The sequence below is a fragment of the Catharus ustulatus genome, chromosome 12, assembly GCF_009819885.2.
Source record: "Catharus ustulatus isolate bCatUst1 chromosome 12, bCatUst1.pri.v2, whole genome shotgun sequence".
Classification (NCBI taxonomy): Eukaryota; Metazoa; Chordata; class Aves; order Passeriformes; family Turdidae; genus Catharus; species Catharus ustulatus.
Window position 1 is genome coordinate 12,307,699 of NC_046232.1, and position 21,337 is coordinate 12,329,035.

Genomic DNA, 21,337 nt, shown 5'->3' on the forward strand with positions numbered 1-21,337 from the left:
TTCTTTTCTTATATGCATTGCTAGTATTGGTATCAGTAATTCCACTCTGATCTTAATAGCACTTGTTCTTACTCTGTTGCTTATGCATTTGTGATCCTTACTGCACCATCCTAAACATTGATACAAACACTGACGAGGGGGACCTGTCCCTCTGAGCGTGCCTGTAGGTATTGGAGATGTGCTGTCAATGAGGCAGCTTGTGAAAAAATCCTGGCAGTTTCTCAGGAAAAAGTAGTTTCTTATATCCACGGGGCTGCACTGTGTAAATCAGCAATTTTCGTTTGCTGAAGTTGTAGGGAAGGGTCCCACTGGCAGCTCCCTGGGCTGGGCTCCAGTCCTGGCTCCTCACAGAATCCTGTGGTCAGAGCTCTGAGCTGCTTGGGCACCCTTGCTCTCATCTGATTAGGGACAAAACCAGGCTTATAAAACTCTTGGTTAAGCAAGAGTTCTACAAACCAGAAATGGAGAAAACTGAGTAATAGAAAAGTTGACACCAAATTCCCCTATAACTTCAAGGAATCTGAGTGGAAAAATTCCAGAAGCCAGGGGTATCTGGCTTATGGTATTTTTATTTTTTTAGAAGAAGAAGAAATGACAAGTTGCACTTAGGAAATGGAAGATTCAGAATACAGTAATACAGACTTTGGGAAATGATCAAATGGAAACTTGTCTGCAACAAATTGCTTTAATGATCAGCATAAATGTGTTTTAATTTGGATTAATTACAGCCTGGGAAGACTTTGCTGCTAAATAAACTTCAGGAAAATGTCATCCATAATGAATATACTGAATAAACTTCGGTATAAATAAATGGGTCATGGCTCTCCTTCCCACTGAAGACTTGCTGTGTTTATAAAATGTACACAAAGCCCTGCATATATACTGTACCTTAAGGTATTTACGTAATGACAAAAGATCACTTTTTCATTTTCCAACCATCACCAAGGGATTGCAAAGCAATCAAACTTTAACAGCCAATTAATCTCTCTAGATGATGTTTGTGTAGCACTTAACCAGTTTCAGTAAATTAGATCCCTGTGGGCTGGGCTGTTACATTGATAGAAATGTTACTGCTAGCTGCAGGCATTCATTTACTAGTTTGTAAGAACAGCAGTATTGAGAAATCCTGAGCATATGGAAACAAACTCTCTGCACCTTTTAAAAAAGAAATGCTGTTTGTAAAGAATAGGAGGTTCTGGGACTCGCCCAGCATGGAGCCTCACTAAACTAAAGCAGTTTGTCAGTTCTGCTGGATTGGAGAGACTGCTGTTAAATTCCCTGTAAGAAACAGAAGAAATCCATTGGGAGGCAGCTGTGGCTAAAGAAAGATAATTCATTGCAATAGCATCCACTTAAGCAAACAGTTAAAGGAGCAGGTTTGTTTAAAGTATTTCTCCTGTGCATGTAGGAAAAATACATGGAAACAGTTTTCGGAAAAAAATCTCCAGGATGCAAATTTTTTTGGTGTATGTAAGATAAAAATCTATTGGAAAAATATCATCTTGAAATTAAGCTGGAAACCTTTTCCATGTGTTGGTTCAAGGCATCTGCAGCAGCTCTCAGGCTCCCTGTGTGCCCAGTTGAAGCTCACAAAGCACAGCTGCAAATTTCCAGGGGGAGAGCTGCATGTTACATATGTGTATATATATAATATATATATGCAATATATATGTGTACCCATGGCAATACAGCTGCACTTGTGGGGTGCTCTGTGTGCTCCTCAAGGATTTGATTGCTGCACTAGGTCGATGTTAGGGCTTCCCTGTCCATTAGGACTCCAGACAAGGGTTCTGGGGTGAATGGAAGAGTTCAGCTCTGCTCCTTGCTGCAGTCAAACCCAGCTGGAAGCAAGGCTGATGAATGGTTCTTGTAGCTGCACTGGTGTTGCATTCAGGATGCAAACCAGGAGCAAAGACACAACTGGAAATGTTTAATTAACAGTTTCTGATCCATGGAAATGTCAGGAGGGCTTGAGGGAGAAATTAATTCCTGGCAGGATGCAGGCATTTGGTAGAAGTCAGTGTAGCTTGTTGCCCTTGAAGCAGGTGTGCAGAGTTGGTGATAGATGGCTGGCATCACATACTGAAGTCAGCACAGGGGATGTGGAAATTCTGTGTATGACTGGCTTTTTCTCATAAGGGTCAGGAACCTGTGATGAAAACTTGGTATTACCTGGGATTTGTCAGCCCAGGGGTGTCATGGCCTGGTGGAGTGGAAGTTGGTTTATATGGATTTTTATGGCTGGTGAATGTGCTCAGTGTAACTGGGTGCTTGCCTTGGAAAGGGCTGCCCAAGCCCTGCTCAAGCCTGAAGTGATACTTTGGTTCCCAAATTAATTTGCTGCAAGGTGTGTGTGAGTATTTCAAGTCTATAAAAGCTGATCACCATTCTGTGGGTGTTTGCTAAGGAAAATCAGGGCTATGAGCAGCTGCTGCAACAGGCAGCAAATAGCAGCTGACCTTTTGGACATGACCTTCTGCTTTGTTCCTTCTGGTAGCTCACATTGCCATGCAATGGCTCGTGATGTGGCCTGACCATATGGTGTTTAGCAGGAAAAGGTTTAATGAGGTTGTTAGACTGGTAGTACACATAATTGCAAGGCCAAAGAGATGATAAAGGAGGTCTGATCCTGTGTAAGCAATATTGCCATTGCTGAATTTGCTAATAATGGCCTGGAAATTGAGGAATGGTTCAGGTACATTCAGAGGTCATTTGGCTCAAGCCCTTTTTGCTCTCTTATTTGTAATTGACCCTTACTCCACTAACCTCTTGTAGGTGTTCCTGTTCCAGTGCCTTCCAAGCACTGCTCAGGATATCTAATGAACACAGGGGCATGAATACAGTTTCATCTACAGTTTTAGTTTTTTCCTTGGACCAACTGGAAGGGTACTGGGGAAATGCCAGGCACTGGTCACCTTAGCAGAGCAGCTTTCCTGGAAGGAATGAGGGGGCTGTTAACCAGGTAAGCAGGATGCAGCATAGACCATGTGGATACAGTAAGAACAAAGGTATGGGCTCTGTGTTCCAGCATTTTAGCAGGACTAATGCTGCAAATGTGTGTGTTTAGAAATTTTATTTGAAAGCAAAATAGGAATTTCACTCTACACTGTAACAATTGTGGGATGTGCAAGAGTGGACAGGAAGGTTTTTGAGTGTAAATATTGTGGCCAAAACATAGTTTAGAACATAAGGAAGTCTGTAGTTTAAATGTGCTATTCATTACAATTTTTCAACAAAGATGTGGTCTGAAAGGCTGGTAATAAAATGCTTTGTTAATGCAATGGTTTTCCTCACTGTTTAGATGCACAATGCAAAAGTTTGGATAGAGGCTTTTTTTTTTTTTTGAGAACAGAGAAATGACTTTGTGTATTGAGTAAAATTACAACTTCCTAAAATGACATGCTGAGAAAATAAATGTGTCGAAGTGATACTTGGCTCCAGGGGTGAAATGAAAGAATAAAACTACAAGACTTTGTCCAGCCAAGTGAAGTTCTGACAAGGTCATATAACAAAAACATAATAATATCACTCTGGGTTTCTAGTTATCATTTCTGTGTGTGCTCTGACCAGTGAAAGCATTGCTAATTTTGTTTTCCACAGCTGCCTTCCATGTCATGAGTTTGTATTTTTGTATTGTTGGATCTTTCTCTCTTCCAGATATGCCTGTTTTTGGTTTCTTCCAGAGTAATGAATAGTTTTGAGACTGTTAAAATAATTCTCAATGTTTCTGCTAGAAGCATTCAACAGACTGTCTCTCTGCAATTTAATATCTGGATGTAACTTTGAAAGGTTATACCACGTATCTGCTAAATATCTTCACTCTGCAATGCAGGCAGGCAAACGCATTTGATTTTTTTACACCATAGGTTATAATCAAGCACTGTCAAAACAGGAGTGAGCGGTGTAAAGATTCAAGAGGTGATGCTTCCTCCTGTGCAGACAGTAGACTTTGCAGAGCATGTTAATGGGGTGTGAAGCTGCAGAGGGAGAGCCCTGTGACAGACACTTGGGTGGCTCTGGGGGAGGTCGGTGACTTGGGAGGCGCCAGCCGGGATGTCACAAGCTGACCCACTGCTCCAGTCACCTGTGAGCCTCTTCCCTCTGTTCCCCTCATCTGCATCCCTGCAATTCCCCCCAGCCCAAACCTCAAATTTATTAAATGTTATGACTTGTGGAAACCTCTAATAGCTATTGTTATCCAAGGCAGGGCAGCTGGTGTCTCCTGGGAGAGGTCAGACACACAAAATCCAGCTATATGGTGCAGGATGCCTTGGGGACAACTAAACTTATGCTGGTTTGATCTGCAGGACCAGACCTGGAGCAATGGGCTGGTAATGCCAAGCAACCTTTAGGCTATCCTCTTCAGTGCCTGAATTAGAAAATAAATGGTGTAGCAGTATTTGAAGCATTTCCTTCCCATTTTCCTTGGACTGGTATATTACAATAGTGTGTCTTAGAGCTGATTCTCCCATGAACTGGATCTCAGATAACAATTGCCATGCTCACACTGGTGCTGTTTAGGTTTTGCCTTTTTATTTCTTTTTATATGTTCTCTGTATTCTTCACACATGTATTTGTAGCTCTGTACTCTATTGTATTATGACTAGTTTTCCCAGTACTTTTCCATAGCCTTTCCTTAAGCAGAAGGACAAAACAAATTGCAGAGCTCCAAGCCATGGGAGGTACAAAGCTCTGTGCTATCTTGGTTCTTCCTGGGAGCCAAGGCCAGGAAGACTCTTTTAGATGCATTCTCATGGACAAAGTGCTACTAGTGCTGAAGGGGGGCTCCAGAGAAGGGGCTTGACCTGGGGGGATGGCATCACTACTTGCCCTCCTAATTGGCACTTTTTATCAATTATGCTAATTTTCTAAAACTATAAAAATGTACTCACCCTTGGGGGGGGTGGGCTTCTGTGAACATCTTTCCATAACTGCTTCTGAAAGCCTTAAAATAAACATTTCCTTTTATATTACCTCGAGTTTAATTTCCAGGTTGGGAAAAAGGCAACAACACACTCTGGTTTTTTTTCTTTACAACAGAGCAGAGCATTCAGTTCAGTTCTGCTAGGGTGTGTGCTTCCTTCATGGTCAATGCTCCTACACCAGTGGACACAGGCTTTGGTCTCTGTCTGCAATAACTTTGTGATACAAAGACCTGGGGAAAGGCTGTGGTCACCATGCCCAAAGACAGTCACACAGAGGAGTGCTGGATTAAAATGCAATTTTGTTTTTAAAATGCATGGTTTGGTGTTGTACTAGAGCTGTGGAGGGGAGAGCACAGCTGCTTGTATCAGGAGATTGTGGGGCTGGGAGGCAAGTCTCCTGTTTGGTGAAAAATATTGGACAGTTTCTAGCAGAAATTCTTGGCTCTAAATTTCAAAGAATGAGGAGGCTCTCTGCATCAACTTACTGATATGAAAAGCTTCCTCCAATGGGCTAGACTGTATTATAGGGTAATATTGACTGTGTTACTGCTGGGCTGCACTTGTAAACCTGGTCTTGATGAGACTTGCCTGAAAGTATGAAAACACATGTTCATCGTGGTTTGAATCTTCTGCCTAAGGGGTGGAAGGAGTTAAATTCATTAAAAAGGAGTTTTTAAAGAAGGCATAGCTTTTTCTCATTCTCTTCAGACTACATGGCATCTACAGAGGAGGGGGAGTGAGAAAATACCCAACAGCCCTATGTTTTCTGGAATAAAAATTCTGCACTAGGAAAAACCACGTTGAATCTCTTGTGCATATGTGTGAACAAGCAGCAGAATTCTGTGCCCCTGGGACTGGCTCCCATCCAGGGGCTTGCTTGCACTGCAAGGGGGAGCAGGTGGTGTCTTTGCACAATCTCTGATTTCAGATTGCAGGTTAACTTGGGGGCAGCTTTAGCTTCTAGCCAGTGCTCAGTGGGAGCCTCCTGGCACACACAGCCAGGGAGGAGCACTGAGTCAGCCTGGCTTGGTCCTGTCCTCTGGCTGAGGTGCTGGTGATGAAAATGCTGTCCCATTCTTTTCTCTGCTGCTGTGCCACTTCAAATGGCCTGTTGGCTGAGGGCTCTGAGGGATTTGCCCATAGCAGTCTGGATCTAAATTGGGTCTTCACAGCTGTGCCTTGAAGAAGTGTTCTAGCACTGAGAAGTGTTTTAAACTCCAAAACTGTGGTGTGATAGTTTAGTCCCATCTAAATCCCTTTTTTCCCATAGTCTCTTTCAGTGTTGATGATTGTTTTAATCCACAATTGCCTTTTTCTTCTAGAACTTTCTTGTCCACAGTGTTCTTTCGGGATTAGAAGCAAGGCTGAATACAGTTTAAAAATGTGAAACAAAACTTGAATGCCACCACCCAAGTTTGTAGCAGCAGACACACAAAGGTGTGTTAGTTTTCATTCTCTGCTCTTTGGAGGATTGTTCCTCTGACTCATTTTTCCCTTTGTTGATGAACACTGAGCTGACACTTCCACGGGCAGGTTCACAGGTTTATTTTCTGAGTGGCAGTAGTTGATCTAATAACTGGATATCACAGTTGGATTGATTTCCCCATCATGCCTGCAGAGCATGACTTTGAAGTTACTGATGTTGAATTCCATCAGATAAGGCCTCCTGGTCTCAGGAAGAACCTTTGAGGACTGGCCAAGGAAACTTAGAAGTCACAAGTCAGGGAATAGAGTTATTTAGTATTTTGAGTTGTTGGCTTTTGCTGCATTGCTTTCATCTCTTCACACTTTTGGGTTATTAAAGGACTTGTTGAGAAGGAGTGGGGGCAGACTAGATTAAACAGTGTTAAGTCTTCACTCCTTGGGGCCTCTAGGTGTGACTGTATTGGTGAAAAATGATGAATTTAACTCCTAAGCCCAGAGGAGGTCTGAGGATGTAGTACTTCAGGGTAGTGTTCCACCCTGGTGTGATGGAGGGCTGAGAGGAGAGCAAATGGCCTCCCAGCTTGGAAGGAAGATAGATCAGATACAGGTATCTGGGCACTGACCCTCTTAGAAAAGCTCTACACAAGTGAAGAAAATTTAAATTGTTGCCTAAGTCTGATGACTTTGCTAGGTCTCACTGAAAATATAAGACAAAACAGCAAGAAGCTAAAAATTGCTATTACTGCTATTGTATTTTTCAGAAGTTGTTAATTTTGTTGTGATTTCTCATTGTGCGTGGTACCTCGCCAACCCAGTGCCACAGGCTAAGATATTCATTAGTATTCCTATTTATCTTCAGTAAAAATTAGTTACATTTGAAAAAGCATGTGCACAGGATACGTATAAACTGTGTCCTGGTGTTGGCAATTCTGTTGTTCATGCTTGTTAACTTTACTGTGGCCTCAGGGCTCTAATGCTGACTCTGTTCAGCATAAAATGCTGTAACTCAGAGTACTGTTGATGTGTTAGGCCTTTAAACTCATCTCTACAAATACTTCTGCTAGTTATACAGTGCTCTCTACCTTGCAGCAGTTCCAAGTGTTCAAACTCTCTAAATAACACTCCCTTATTTCCTCTTAAGAATGAGATGAAGACTGAAGAAAAAAATTTTAATAAAGCAATGGGAAACAGGTCAAAAAGGAGGAGGTGTATACAAGGACAGTGAGGTTGGTAATGCCCGCTGTGAATTGTGTCAGCAGTTCTGTCTGGGATGGATGAGGGAGATAAGTGTTGGAAACAGGACAAATCTGTTTTGGTGGGAGAGTATCACAGGTCCAGGAAGAGAAACTGGATCTGCTTCATTTCAGCAAGGCTGGTCTGAGGAGAAAATCCGAACTCTACCTTTGTTAAATCTTTTTGGACAATTTGTGTTGATTCTAAAATGGAAGTGCATCAGTAACAGAAGTCTGGTCAGTGTTTTTTTGGGTCAGCTGTTAGGTGGAGAGTTCCAGCACACTTCACATGACCTCCATGCAGGTTTGTGACAGGTGTGGATCCAAGAGTTCAGTAAATAGAAAAGCACCTTGCTGTAGTTATTGTGGCTCAGCTCTGGTAGGACACTTCCTACAGGCTGCTGTTGCTCTGCTGCTCTTTGCTCTGCACCAACCAAGGCAGTCAGGGCAGAGGTGAGGGAGGAGCATGGATGGGCAGCGAGTGCAGAGCTCTGTGATGGGCTGGGACAAAAGGTCTGTGCTGTCAGACTGCAGGAAAAGGGATGTGGATTGAGGACCTGAGTGGGGAAGGCAAGATATGCTGTCTGGGAAAGGAAGAGGCTGGGATGAGGTCTGGGTAGACAGAGCCAGAGTTGAATAGAAATAGCAGAGAAACAGAGGGCACTTCTACCTCTCTGCTCTATTTATGGTCTTTAATCTAAGACCATTTCTGTTTCCAAACCTGTCATATGTAGACAACAAAAATAAGATATCACTGTAGCTGTATTTGCAACTGTTTGTATACTCATCAGGAAGTTTTGGGGAGTCTTTTATGGCCTATTACTTCAAAAGCCACCTCAATTTGCAGCATCCTGTGTTCTACTGCATCTTCTGGAGGCAGATGTCAAAATGTCTCAGTGAACAGATTTTGTGATACCCTGTGGGTATGCAGGTTTTGCTACTGGCACACTCCAGGACATTCAGCAACAGTGACTGAGGTGGAAACCTTTGTTATTTGAATATTCAACTTTGACTTGGCTAATAGTTGTGATTTGAAGTATTAATTAAAAGAAAACAAAATTACCATCAACCCCACTTTTTCTCTCCCCTTGCCTTAAAAGAAATAATGCTTGGTAAGCCACTGTTGGAGGAACAGTGACTGGGACTCATGTCATCAGTTGATTTTTGAAAGCTCTGATTCCTAGTTCCTAAACTGACAGGATACTGAGTAAGTGAAATGCCTAACAAAAACGAAAATGTCTGTCAGAAATATTGCAGCTTCTCCCTGTAGGAGGATGTTTTAAATGTGAAACTTCTCCTTTAAACATTCTGTGTGAAAGCTGCTTAAAAAAGAAAATGTTGAGGTAATATTGCTGTCTATTTTGAACATTTTTTAACCTTTCAGCTCTTGGTATGCTGTTATCTGTGCGAGATCTGCACTGTCTCAGAAGGATGGTGGAAGGCTGAACATGTGTCCATTTTTATGCACCTAAGGATTTAGTCACAGGCAGCATAGACAGTTATGTAAAATATATCCTGAGGAAAAGTACTATGGTGCAACTCATCTCATGATGAAATTCTTTAAAGAAAAATTTAAAATGTTTAGTTGAGTCTTTCTGGTGATAGTGAGCTCTGCACCTCTTTCCATGAACTCCAGAATCCTTTAATCTTTTGCATTTGCTGCATTTGCACCTACTTCAAAGCATTGCTGCAGGCGTTGGAAAGGATCCTGGCACTCGGTGGGAATAGGGCGGGGATGTGAAATTCTGTCATCACTTGGAAACTGCAACCATTTCTGAAGTGCCAGTGTGATCTATCTTTACAAAAGGGCAGCAGCATTATGCAACTAATTTAGGAATATAAGGAAACGTGTCAGTATTGCCTGTAGTTTTAGTTTGTTTTTTTTTTTAAACCCCAACTCTTATACTGAGCAGTACTTACCAATATAAGGAGAGAACTGAATAGTATGGTAATGATTGCTGGGCATCTATATGGGAAATGCTAATTTACCTTGTGGTTTGGAAGCTGTGAGATGATGAACCCTGGGTGCAATCCAGGCACTGATGTGAAGGTCTGGTGGCACTGCAGTGTAACAGAGGGCACTGGAGATCAGCTGCAGAGGAGGGGGTGAAAGGGTTAATTTGAAGAGGCAGGGCTGTGTTATTTTTAATAAAGAAGGTAGTCTGAGTTTTAGCTGTTATCACTTGTCTCTCAACTGGTATTTTAAGAAATAAAATCTACCTTAGGCCGTGTTGTTTTAGGTGAGCTGACTGAGCAGGGCAGAGGCTGAGGGTGGTGCTGCTCTGCAAGAGGCAGTGTCATGGTCCTGACACCTGCACCCCAAACCTCCTACCGACTGTGGGAACGATCAAACTTGTGATGAAAACATTTCTCCTGTTTCAAGATGTACCTGTGTAAATACCTCCAAAAAGCATGTCATTAACAGATACCTTGGTTTCATATTTCTTTATGTTTGGAAAAAAGTTCAGTCATAAGTCTCAATCATGAATGGCATCTGCTTACCCTGAGCTGTGCTTTAGCCTCTGCATCTGCTGCTTTGACTTGCCAAAACTGCATGATAGTGCTTTTCATTCAGAGAATTTAATTGTGTAAGAAGCTGCAAGGTTTTTATGGTATTTAGATTGTGTTTTGTTTTAAGGACCATATTAAGAGTGTTCTACAATTAAATTTTAAAAAAAGTTAGACACTATAATGTGTTTTAAGCTACTGCTATGGTGAAGAATTGCAAATCTTAGGTTATAAAAGGTGACTAAAGTGCTCCTGAAAGTGAAATCCAAGTGCATATAGCTTTTTGTTTTGCAGTGCACTTAAGTGATGAATTCACATGATGCTGGGAACAGAAGGCAATTTCCAAAGTGCTTCCAAGGCTGGAGAAATATATTTGGTTTTTCATACTCAATGAGTTTTCAAATAACCTGTACCACCAATCTCTCAGTACAGCTGAATCAGTTGGAAGAATGTATTTTTTGGATAAAATGCATTTTAAAACGATTATACCTCTAAGTTTTGACTGTATTACTGCAGTAGTTCTTTAGCTCTTAACATGGTGCTATGTGTCCATGCTCCCAATTAACAAACACCCTAATGCCAGAGGAAGAGCAGCAATCTCCAAGCAAGAGCTGGGAGAAACATGGGTCATAGTGTCCTGAAGTTGTGTTTTTAAATTGGAATGGCACATACAATGATTGCAAAAATAACCTATATATCTCAAAATAATTTTCTCTCGAAATTTACCTCCAGTCTTTAATTGCTGTTGGAAAAGGAAGAGCTAGGCTGCACTTTGATCTGTAGTTAATAAACTTGATCTTGGTTTACACTTCCTTCAGTTCTGGAAGATCAAAGGACAGTTGAAGCTGAGACCTTGGATTCTGCATGTGTAATGTGATGTTATTTTGTGTTTGGTGTTGGAGGCAGTGCTGTTTCCTCAAGGCAATAAGCTGGGAAGAGGTGGCTGCTGTTGAGGCTCTGTGATAACCACTCTGTTCATGTTATAAATGTCCAAACAGAATATAATGTGTTCATACCTTATGAATTCTCTTATGCCAGTTAGCTGGCAAAGATCAAACAAACAACAACAAACCCAGCAGAAAACCAACTTTTCTATTGCCCAATATTTTATTTTTATAAAATCTCTCTGCAGGTATTGTAAAATCAATAGACGATCTGTAGTAATTGCAGTCAAAAAAAGAGTGCATCCTTTTTCTAAAAAAAAAACAAATCATGACACAACATGGCCCATGCTGACATGAATTAGTTTACATATAGTACTAGACATGGCATCATTCATGAGGAACACGTGTTCCTTCTAATTAATCTTGAGTGTTGCACACACTCTGACTTGCCCAGGCAAGAACAGATTGAGAATTATTGTATATCTGTACAGTAAGAAATCAGAATACCACACTTATTCCAGTTTTCTAGCTTTCTGCATAAATGCACTTTAAAAGTATTTCAACTGCAATATTACTGCAGGCTTTTTAATTGCATGATTAAAATAGGATTTTAATCAGCAAACTTTATTCCACAGACATTCTGCTGGGTAAGCATATGCAACATAACCAGGATTTTGGTGCATGGTTGTATGAGACATGGAATTAGTAAGTGAAGGGTTCTATAAGCAACAATAAGGACATGGGGGAATCAATCCATGCAAAAACTAAATGCAGTTCCTAGATGATTGATAATATATACACGCACATATATATATCTACCATCCTCTGGTTTTTAACTCAGTATGTGCACATCATCCTCAATTATTTTGGCTCTGCATATCCACAGTTAGATTTTTTTTTTAGCATCTGTTTGTTTTTTAATGTTTCCTGAATATATCACTTTGTCTGGTATGATGTGATAAATTTGAGCTGATTGGAGATGGCTGCTATACTGCATTATTAGAGGACAAGATTGCAAATACAATTTTACCACCTGTTCATATCTGCTTTTTTCTTTTCTTTTTTAATTTCCCAGATTGCTGTACTTTGGTAAGAATTACTTGCTTTCTTTCCTGAAAGCTGCAAAAGCTGATCTTGTTGGACTGTAAGCAGAGCATTGGAAGAATCTAAGAAACATCAGTGTTGTAGGAGTTGCTGGTTTTACACTGTGCCAACAAAACGTGGCTTGTGGTGGGCTCAGCAACCCCAAAGTAGGAAAAGTTTGGCTGTGGGAATCCTGGGCACTGTAGGCACAAACCGAGAGGCTGAGATCAAACCCTTGGCAAATGTTCCACCCCAGATGCTGAATGAGCAGAAAAGCTGCTTTTGGTGCCATTTCCTCTGCTGAGCTGGCACAGGGGAGGGATCCCAGAAATCAGCACTCCCTGCAGTGAGAGGTCTCTGCAGATCTGTGCTGAGCACATCCAGGATGCAGCACTGAGTGTGGCCTCTCGTGGGGCTAATGACACCATGTATTATCTGTCCAAAAAGTAAAAATGTTTTGAGGAAGGTAAAATATTCCCATTTTTTTGTGTTTCGTAAGGCAATGTAACAGCTGTTACAAGGACAAGGAGAAATGTGGACCCTCTGGCTGAGAATAAAAGACTGGAACTTTGGGTTTTGCCAGTTCCAGCTTAATGAGTGGTTTTGAAGCAGAATTGTTCTGGGGAAGGGCTGATAATATAAAAATATATCTGATACATTGGTTTGTTTTTGCTGTAAATTTGTAGTAGGAAGAAAAGGAAAGAGAAATGTTAGCACTGCAGGACTGCTGGGAGTCAAATTTTCTGTCTCTTGACTATCTAGCAATTTGAACAAATACTCTCTTCTGAATGTCTGGCATTCCTAATTATTGCTGTAGCTAATTTGTCTTGTCTTTTTCAAATTATTTTATTACTTTGTCTGATAAAGTACATTATTGTAGTTGAAAATAGTAACATGTAGCTTTTTATCATTCACTTTTTAATGACATTTTTTGCAGATTTACCTGGTGATTAGTGCCAAGAAAAATAATTTTTCTCAGCTATTTTCCTGCAGTTGAGTGGTATCTCTCCTCTCTTCATGAGCTCAGGAGATTTTTATTGTTGTCTCAGAAGGTCTGGAAGGCAAAGATTAAATTTCACTAAGGTCTAATCAGATTTTCATAAAGTTGAGCCAGAAAACGAGGTTGCTTCTGTCTCCATTTTTGACTGGTTTGCTCTTTATTTTTTAAAAGGCATCTCTGAGTTCCCTGCTCTGGTGATGGCACAGGCAGTCACAACACGGGCTCCCCAAGAGAGCAAAGCTGCAGGGAGGGCAGCTGGAGCTCCATGGCCTGGCACAGTCCTTGCTGCTGCTCTGGTGTTTTTGTGGCACCTTTCCACGTCTGAGCTGCAGGAGCAGGCAGTGTGAGTCCTTGATGCTCTTGTGGATTTTCCTGGTAGAGCTCTGAAGGGAGCTGGTGCCACAGCAAAGGGGAAGGTGAGCAGAGCTGAGATGTCTCTCACTGAGCACTGCTGGGAGGTTTCTGCAGCCCTGAACCATCCAGTGCAGCTTCTCTGGGGCTGTACTTGTCCAGCTGGCACTTACCTGCCTGTGTAGGGAACTAATTTTGTTGATTGTCCTCTAGAAGTGCTTTGTTTTTCAGTTTTCTTCAGTCCCACTCTTTGGAACCGAGATAACAGATAAGTGTGAGGTGCTGCTTTTCTGGTATCCATGGCACAACTCCTACCTCCTTCAGCAGAGCTAGGTTCTCTCTCTTCTCTGTCCTTCTATTTTTTCCACTTGTTTTTCTTGGGTTTCTCCCCTGTTTTCTGCTGAAGGGTTTTTCCAATGTAGGCAGAAGAGGGGTGGTGGTGTGTATTTTCTCAGGGTATTTATTAGGTGCAACAGTGATGAATAAAATGGTCATAGGAGCCAAACATGTAATAAATAAATTCTATTGCACTTTTGACCAGCTGTTTAGTTACATGGTATTTTGGGTGGATGGATAAAAGGGATGTGCAACAGGAGCAGAGGGTAGAGGTGGGAGGAGAAACAATTTTTTTTTTTTTTTCAAAGACTATTCTTGCCCTGCTGCTTTATGGGAAAGAAAACCAACAGAATAAATGTGTCACTAAGTCTACAAATGTCCTTAAAAGCAATCATATCTAACCATAAGGAGGAAGAATTTAAAGATGTATCCTGTAATGTTGAGGTCTAAAGTCTACCTGAATGCTCTGTGCTCAGTACTGAATTTTTTGCCTCCTTGATGTATGAAGGCCAAACTTCCTTTACAGATTGTACCCATTTAAACCCCATTATCTTTTCTGGGATGAATTGTCACAGCTGTGCACTCGGGTGACAAGTGTGACAAGGCTGCCTGTGATAGCTGTCCTGTCCAGGGGATGCTGTGAGCTCCCAACACCCCTCCTGCTTTCTGCTGAGTGCATCCCTGGGAGCAGCTTCCACAGACAACTGACCTGCATCTTGGTGTTTGTTCCCATCCTCACTCTTCAAACACTGTAGGATTAAAACTCTGAACAAACCCGCCTGGCAAACTTGGCAGCTTCTCACTTTATTCATGAAGGCAGATCTAATGTTCCCTGACAAATTGTTCCAGAGAAACTGTCTTGTAAAATACAGGATCTGCCAGTTCCTTCATAGCAAACCATATTTCTATTAGGACACAGTGTTAATGGTTCACTGGAAAGTACAATGCTTGGTGCAGAGTGAATCTGAAATCATTTAGCATACTTGATTGTTAACTGAGCTAACTATCCTGTGAGTGCATTGGCTGCCATCTGTCCATTTACTTGACAGCCTTGGAGGGGGAATAATCTCTAGAGCTGGCACCGGTCCAGTTTGCTGCAGGTCTGCTTTCGAGTGTTTTTGTAGCAGATGTTGTGCCACATGCCCAAAGCTGCTGCCTGTAAGCTGCTGTGTGCTCAAATTTTTAATTTTGGGGGGTGTCTCTTAGACACAAGAGATCTGCATTTGTTTTAGCAGCTCCTTATGGAGTACCTTTGTTATAAATGATAATCTGATGAAAGAACCAGAGCCAAGACCTTGAGGCCCCTGTCACAGGAATTCTGATGGATTCAGTGGACGCTGGATTGGACCCTGACTTGCCAGTTGCAAATGTATTTTTTATTCTTTTTATGATGTGTATTTGCAAATATGGCACTTCTAAAACATTTAGTATGGAATTAGGGAGCCCTCAAGTTTGCACTGTGCTTTTAGGGTGTTCAATAGTCCATGTTTATCTAAGATGCTCCAAAACTTTTATTTGCATAGATCCTTGCCTGTTATGCACAGAAAAAGAAGAAGTTACAGTGAATTTTTTCTCCTCTGTCATCTTCCATAGATAGCATTATTCCACTGGAAGCCTGTTGATCCTAAATTAATGTAAATCAGCCAAGGTAAGGTGAAGCTTTAGGAACTGCTGTTTTTCAATTCCATGATTAAAATGCTTTGCTCTTCCTGTGCAGCTTGGTGGTTGTCAGCAGAGTAGCAGGAGGGAATTATCATCTTGCTGCAGCAATCCCTGCTGCTGCTGATAGGGAAGATTTCTTCTCTCATTCCTTGCTTTTCATTAAGAAAAAGCAAAAGGGGAAAAAAGTCAATTGGGCAACGCAACATGATGGATCTCAGCGCATTTTCTACCTGTCATCCATTTCAAGAGGTTTGCTGTATGAAACTGGTAACTGCTGGGTTATCCACAGCATCTTTCTTCCATCCTGGTCTATATTTCCACTTGATCACTTTATTTTGGACTGCCTGGATGAGTTCTTGGAGGATGACAAATTATATGCCTGTGCTTGTTCAGCTCTAAAGCAACTGCCCATAGATTTGCTTCTGACTGTCTATGTAAATAAAATATAGTACGAGGGGTGACCTATTTTAGGTGTTAGGCATGGGAAACTTTCCATTCTCAGTAATTAATTTATCACCTTTCAGAGGAAAACTTGTGGGGTTTTTTTTCAGCATGGGACTTTATTTGCCTTTGTACAGTGTCCATGCTTCTTTGAGCTTGAAACATTTGGTTCAGAGTCTGCTTTTGAAAACATTAAAGGTGTATAAAATAAAAATGTGATTGCAGCACTCCATCTTCTTAATTAGTTTCTATTGTTCAGTCTGTTAAATGCCATTTTCCTGTCAGGGAAATGCATCCCATGTGCAGGGAACACTGCTGGAGTGCTGCAGAAGTGACAGGTTTTGAATATCTTGAGTTTTGGGAAAGGCCTTCATAATATCTCTAACTAGAATACTGACTAGGTAGTTAATCATAATCGAGGATCTCAGGCTGAGAAATGCTCCTGGTTCATGCTGTGTGTGCAGACATCTGTTACTGAGCAACAAATGTCACTCTCTTTCCAGATGAGTTATTAGCAAATGTTAAAAAGACAGGTATACAGTAAAAGTTTAATGCCTATGAAATGACCTGTGAGGCTGCAAATGCCTTAGCATATGGAATATAATTCTGAGTAATAAAGAGATGAGCATTCCAGAGTATTTATGATGATTAAAAAAAAATTTAAAAAATACTGCTGCCCTGTAAAAATGAATCAAAGAATTCAATTTACTGTTCCAACAATGCATGCTTTACAAATGTACATGCTATAGTTTATGGAGGCATTTAGCTGAACAAGGCAACAAATGTTTTCTGGGAAATAATATGAGGCAATGTATTTGTCTACAGCTGAAAATGTGTAGTTACTTTCCTAAGACTTGGAAGCAATCTTGCTAAAGCAGAACAAGAAACTTTTTTACACAATCAAGATGCCAGTAGAGAGTGGACAGAAAAACTTGATTTAAGTAAGGTGAAGATATGACATTTATTGATCTTATAAGATAAAACACTTCACTTTTCTGTAACTACCAGTATAAGAATAGAGTTAGAGCAAGCTTTAGCTATCAGAAGTATCTTATTTCCCATACAATGCATAGTTTAAGTTACATAAAAACAAATATCTGCAGTATTTCTCTAAAATACAGACATTAAATTCTATAGTATTTGCATCAGGACAGCTTCTCCTGTTCTTACCTGTTAAATCCAGAGACAGATGCTGGCAGTTCTGGTGCTCAAATCCTTGTGCCAGTGCTCCAGGATGCAGCACTCTTTGTGCTGGGTGTGCATTGGGGTAGATAATGAATGAGACCTGATTAATCATGGTACAAGTAGTTTGGAAGACAGGCAATAAAAACAAAGAACTTGAAAGTTTTCATAAATAAAGCTATGCAGAAGCCTTACTCTATCTTCTATCCATCCTTCTAATCCTAAAGTCAGGCACTCTCCCTCTCCCTTGTCTTTTCTCCATTGCTTAGCAACACTCATGGGTGAACTTACTTACAGCAGAGCTTTGTTCCCAGATGTGATTTCAGTAATATTTGCAGGCTTAACAGTTCTGAGATGTGAAAATCAGCCCCCTTCCTCCCCACCACCATTAGCCTGCTTCACTAAATAGTCTTTCTTGTTCTCTCCTGCACCCCAGGCATGTTTCAGTTTTTGTCTCTACTGTTTTGATCTAACCAAGAGTTGTAGAAAGAGGGGGGAGGTTCAAATAAAGCTTTAATTATGGAGGACATGCATACAATGTGCACAACGAAGCTGCATCTTGGGAATAGAATTGAAGTGTAAATGCAGAGTGGTCAAGAAAAGAATTGTTATTTCTCTCAACTCAATTAGATTTTTTTTGAAGTTGAGATTGGATAAATGGCATTTTTCATGCCAGCATTTATGTGCTGAATTGGTATGACCAACTGCATATTACCATATAGCCTTGAACAATCATTTCAAGTAGGGAAAAGCTACAGTAGCTAATTGCTTCCTACACAGTTTTTCTAATTAAGGCAGTACAGTGACATATCAGCACTACCTAGCAATGTTCACTTTGCCAGGCTAATCTGCATCTGTATTTAGTGCTGTTTCTGGAGGATGATCTGGTTTATCCATCCTGTTTCCTCTTGTTTTCTCTGGCTGCTTTTCTGTAGTTCACTACACTTTGAGGTAGGGGTGGGTTTTGTGTGTGTTTTCTTCTGCAAGCCAGAAGATGTTAATGCACATCACTTTGATCTCAGAGACAAGCTAGATCACTCACCAAGGAGACTGGTGTTGAAATGCAAACATTCCCATTGAAGTCTCTCTCAATTTATGAGCAGAACACTATGTTTATATGTAAAATCTGGTGGTGAGTCTTCAAGGGTTCTATTGCCTCAACACTGCCATAACCACCTTGCTGATATTCCACTGAGAAGTTTCTGTGTTTTGAAATGGAAGATTTCCTGGGCATGGGAAGACTTGAAGCTTTTGCCAGGCAGAATGATCTTATTTCAAGTCTTTTATGCTTAGGCCTCTCTCATGGACTTTGAGGTTAACTCTTCAGCTGAATTGCCAGCCTTATGAAATCAATAATTTTGGAGGGGCTATTGCCCAGAGGAGATGAAGTGCATGCTCAGCTCTAAGACAACTAATGAAATAAGCCACCTAAATAAAAACATGTAAGCTGCAGTGGCAAACCCTCTAGCATTTTTTAGGATAGTCACAAAGCAGATTCTGGGAAAAGGCCGTGGAATTTTTCTTTGACTTAGAGAATCGTAATTAACCTGCAATCTGCTTGATTCAATTTGGGTAGAAATCAAATGAAATTCCTGAGTTACTGTGCATTCTCTTGGTGATCTTGTCACAGAGCTTTGCTGCAGGTCCTGTCCTTTCAACAGGGGGATGAATTAATAAAGGCTTATGTATCCCTACATAGCATTTATAAAATAAGAGGATGCCTGAAAGCATTTATGACAAGAGTGCTGAAGAACTTTGTAATTCTTTTCTCTGGCTCCCGTGTGCTAGCTGTTGTGTTCCTCCTGCTGTATCTTGTTTCTCCAAGGAAAGTGTGCTATTCCCTTCATGATCTTCCATGGTAGCCCTGTGGTCTTTTTTTATTTAGGTGTTGGTTGTTGTGAGGAAAAGCCAAACAAAAAAAAGGAAAATGATTGAGAAGGTGAGTTCTTTTGTTTGAGAAAAGCAAGAAAGCAAGTTTGTATCATTGTGAAACTGGTACAAATACACTTTTTGATTGAAGTGTTAATTGTGTAAATGTGTGCCTAGGAGTTGTTCCAGACTGTGAGTTTCTTCAGGTGTGTTCTCCCCGTTGTCACAGGTGGTGGTTCAAGCATTTGCCAAGTGTTGTATTTGCCCAGGATGTCTGCTGTGGGGGTACCCTGCCAGTTCCAGTCTCTTTCCCTGTGTTTGTTTTCATCCCCAGGTTTTTCTGTTGCTGACAGAATATTAATGTTCTTAGTGCAGTTCTCTGTACTGCATCCCTAAGGCAGGGTGTCCTTCTCCCCCAAATCATCCCCAACACCTTCCCATGCCCACCCACCAGAAAGAAAAACACAAAAAATGCCCAAAGCTTAAGGGATGTATTTTTAAACAGCATAATAAAATAGTAGGCCCATTTCTTGGCATGAGATGAGTGTGATTGTTGCTAGTGCAAAATGCTCTCTTCCTCAGAAAGTGCAGAAATGTGCCAAGTCCTGGCAGTTCTGTGTGCTGTATTTGTCTTGTGTATTGAGGCATTTTTATGCACTGCAGAACTGAGTTCAGTTTTCCTATCCTTGCATCTTAGACTGTGTAGTTAGAAGCCAGAGCTGACAGCCTCTGAATGAAGAAAAATCCTGCTTTTTTAAAATACAGAATAATTGTACCATGTTTCCTGATCAATGAATGTGCAGTTGGACAGCAGCAGAATGTTTGAATCTTTGTCATCCCTTTAAGTGAACGCTGCTTGTTCAAGAGTTAATTGGAGACTGAAGATACCACTTGCTATGTCAAATTTGTACTGTTGTCCAAACTTGGTCCAACAGTGATGGATAAGTAAAATAATTGCTCTGTGTTGTTCTCACACTCTTTTGGTAGAAGTGGCTTTCAAAGGGAGGTGTTAAACAGTCTTGGGATTAGTGTCCTACAATCTATCTAAGCTGCTCTAGGAATTTCCATGTTTGTACCTGAAACCTCATAAAGCCAAAGGGACCTGTTAATTTCTTGGTGCTGTCATAGCTGATGATGCTTTGAAAATGAAAATCAGTGTTAAAATTTTTAAATTTTTTTTTTCATTAGGTACTGTTTAACTTTAAGCCAGAATGCATTAGGAATTGCACAGCTGGGCAGATGTGCATGAAGAGTAGAACATTTTTACAAATATCTACCCAGCAATCATCTGCTTTCAAGCAATTAACCACTGAAGGGGCTGGGGTGCTGCTGGAACCAGTTCTCCCTGTCACAGCCCAGTGTAACACCAGTTCACAGCTGCCTCGCACCGTTAGGAGGGACGAGGCACAGTGGAGGTGATGAGGCCGAAGATAAAACAATTCAATTATGTTTTTTATGTTCAAAGCACTTTAAAGAAAGTATCACATTAATCTGTACCACAGTCTGATTAAATATTCCAAGCGGTTCCCCAGCTTGGCCGCTCTCATTATCAGTGCTTTGCAGGTGAGGGGGTGCTTTGCCTTTACTCTTTAAATTCTGCTGCACTTTGTCAAAATCCTGCTGACTTTGCCATTCTGGCAGAAACCTTGAAAAACACCTCTCTTATTTGGAAGAAAAGTAAATGCTTGACTTTGAGCATGTGTGAAAAAAAGGTGTGGAAAGGGCTGGAAAAGTGGGGAAACTTAAGTACTGTTGTCGGAGTGAAACCTTGAGGATTGCAGTGGAGAATCCCTTGTATCCCTTTTATTCTTTGTACTAAGGACCTGGATTAAGTTGATGATAATTGTAAACCAAGATTATTCAACTTTTTGGAGCAGGATCCTAAACACCTGGACTGTAAACTATGGTTGTCATACCAGGTGTTGCCAAAAAATATATATGTGTGTGTGTGTGTGTCCCATCACTTTAGCCCTGCCCCCTCATGTTTTTCCTTTTGGTATGAAGAATTATTCTGTGAATTTGAAAATTAGTTTGAAAAGTCAAAGACATGTGCTTGTTTGGTTTATTTTCTTTTCCTCCAGAGAAGGCATTATGCATCTGGACCACTTTGCACATGGGGCTGTCATGTTTTAACTTTTCAACTCTCTGACTCTCATGACTTCAGTATGTTTCATATCTTGCCTTATCTCTGTTGTTGGACTTTATGGGAGAAAGTGTGTAATGTTTGTGTGCAGCTGAGGACAGAGGGTGGACTTGGATTGAGCATAGACTTCAATGCTGTTCCTCTTTAAATATTGTGTAATAATTGCAAAGCAGAATTGCTCTTAGACATCAGCCTTGGTGCTGCACCCAAAGTCTCCTGGATGACATGTAAAGGGGAAATGTCACCTTGCTTTTGCAGGGAGCTACAGGTAAAGGCAGGCAAGGACACTGATCCTC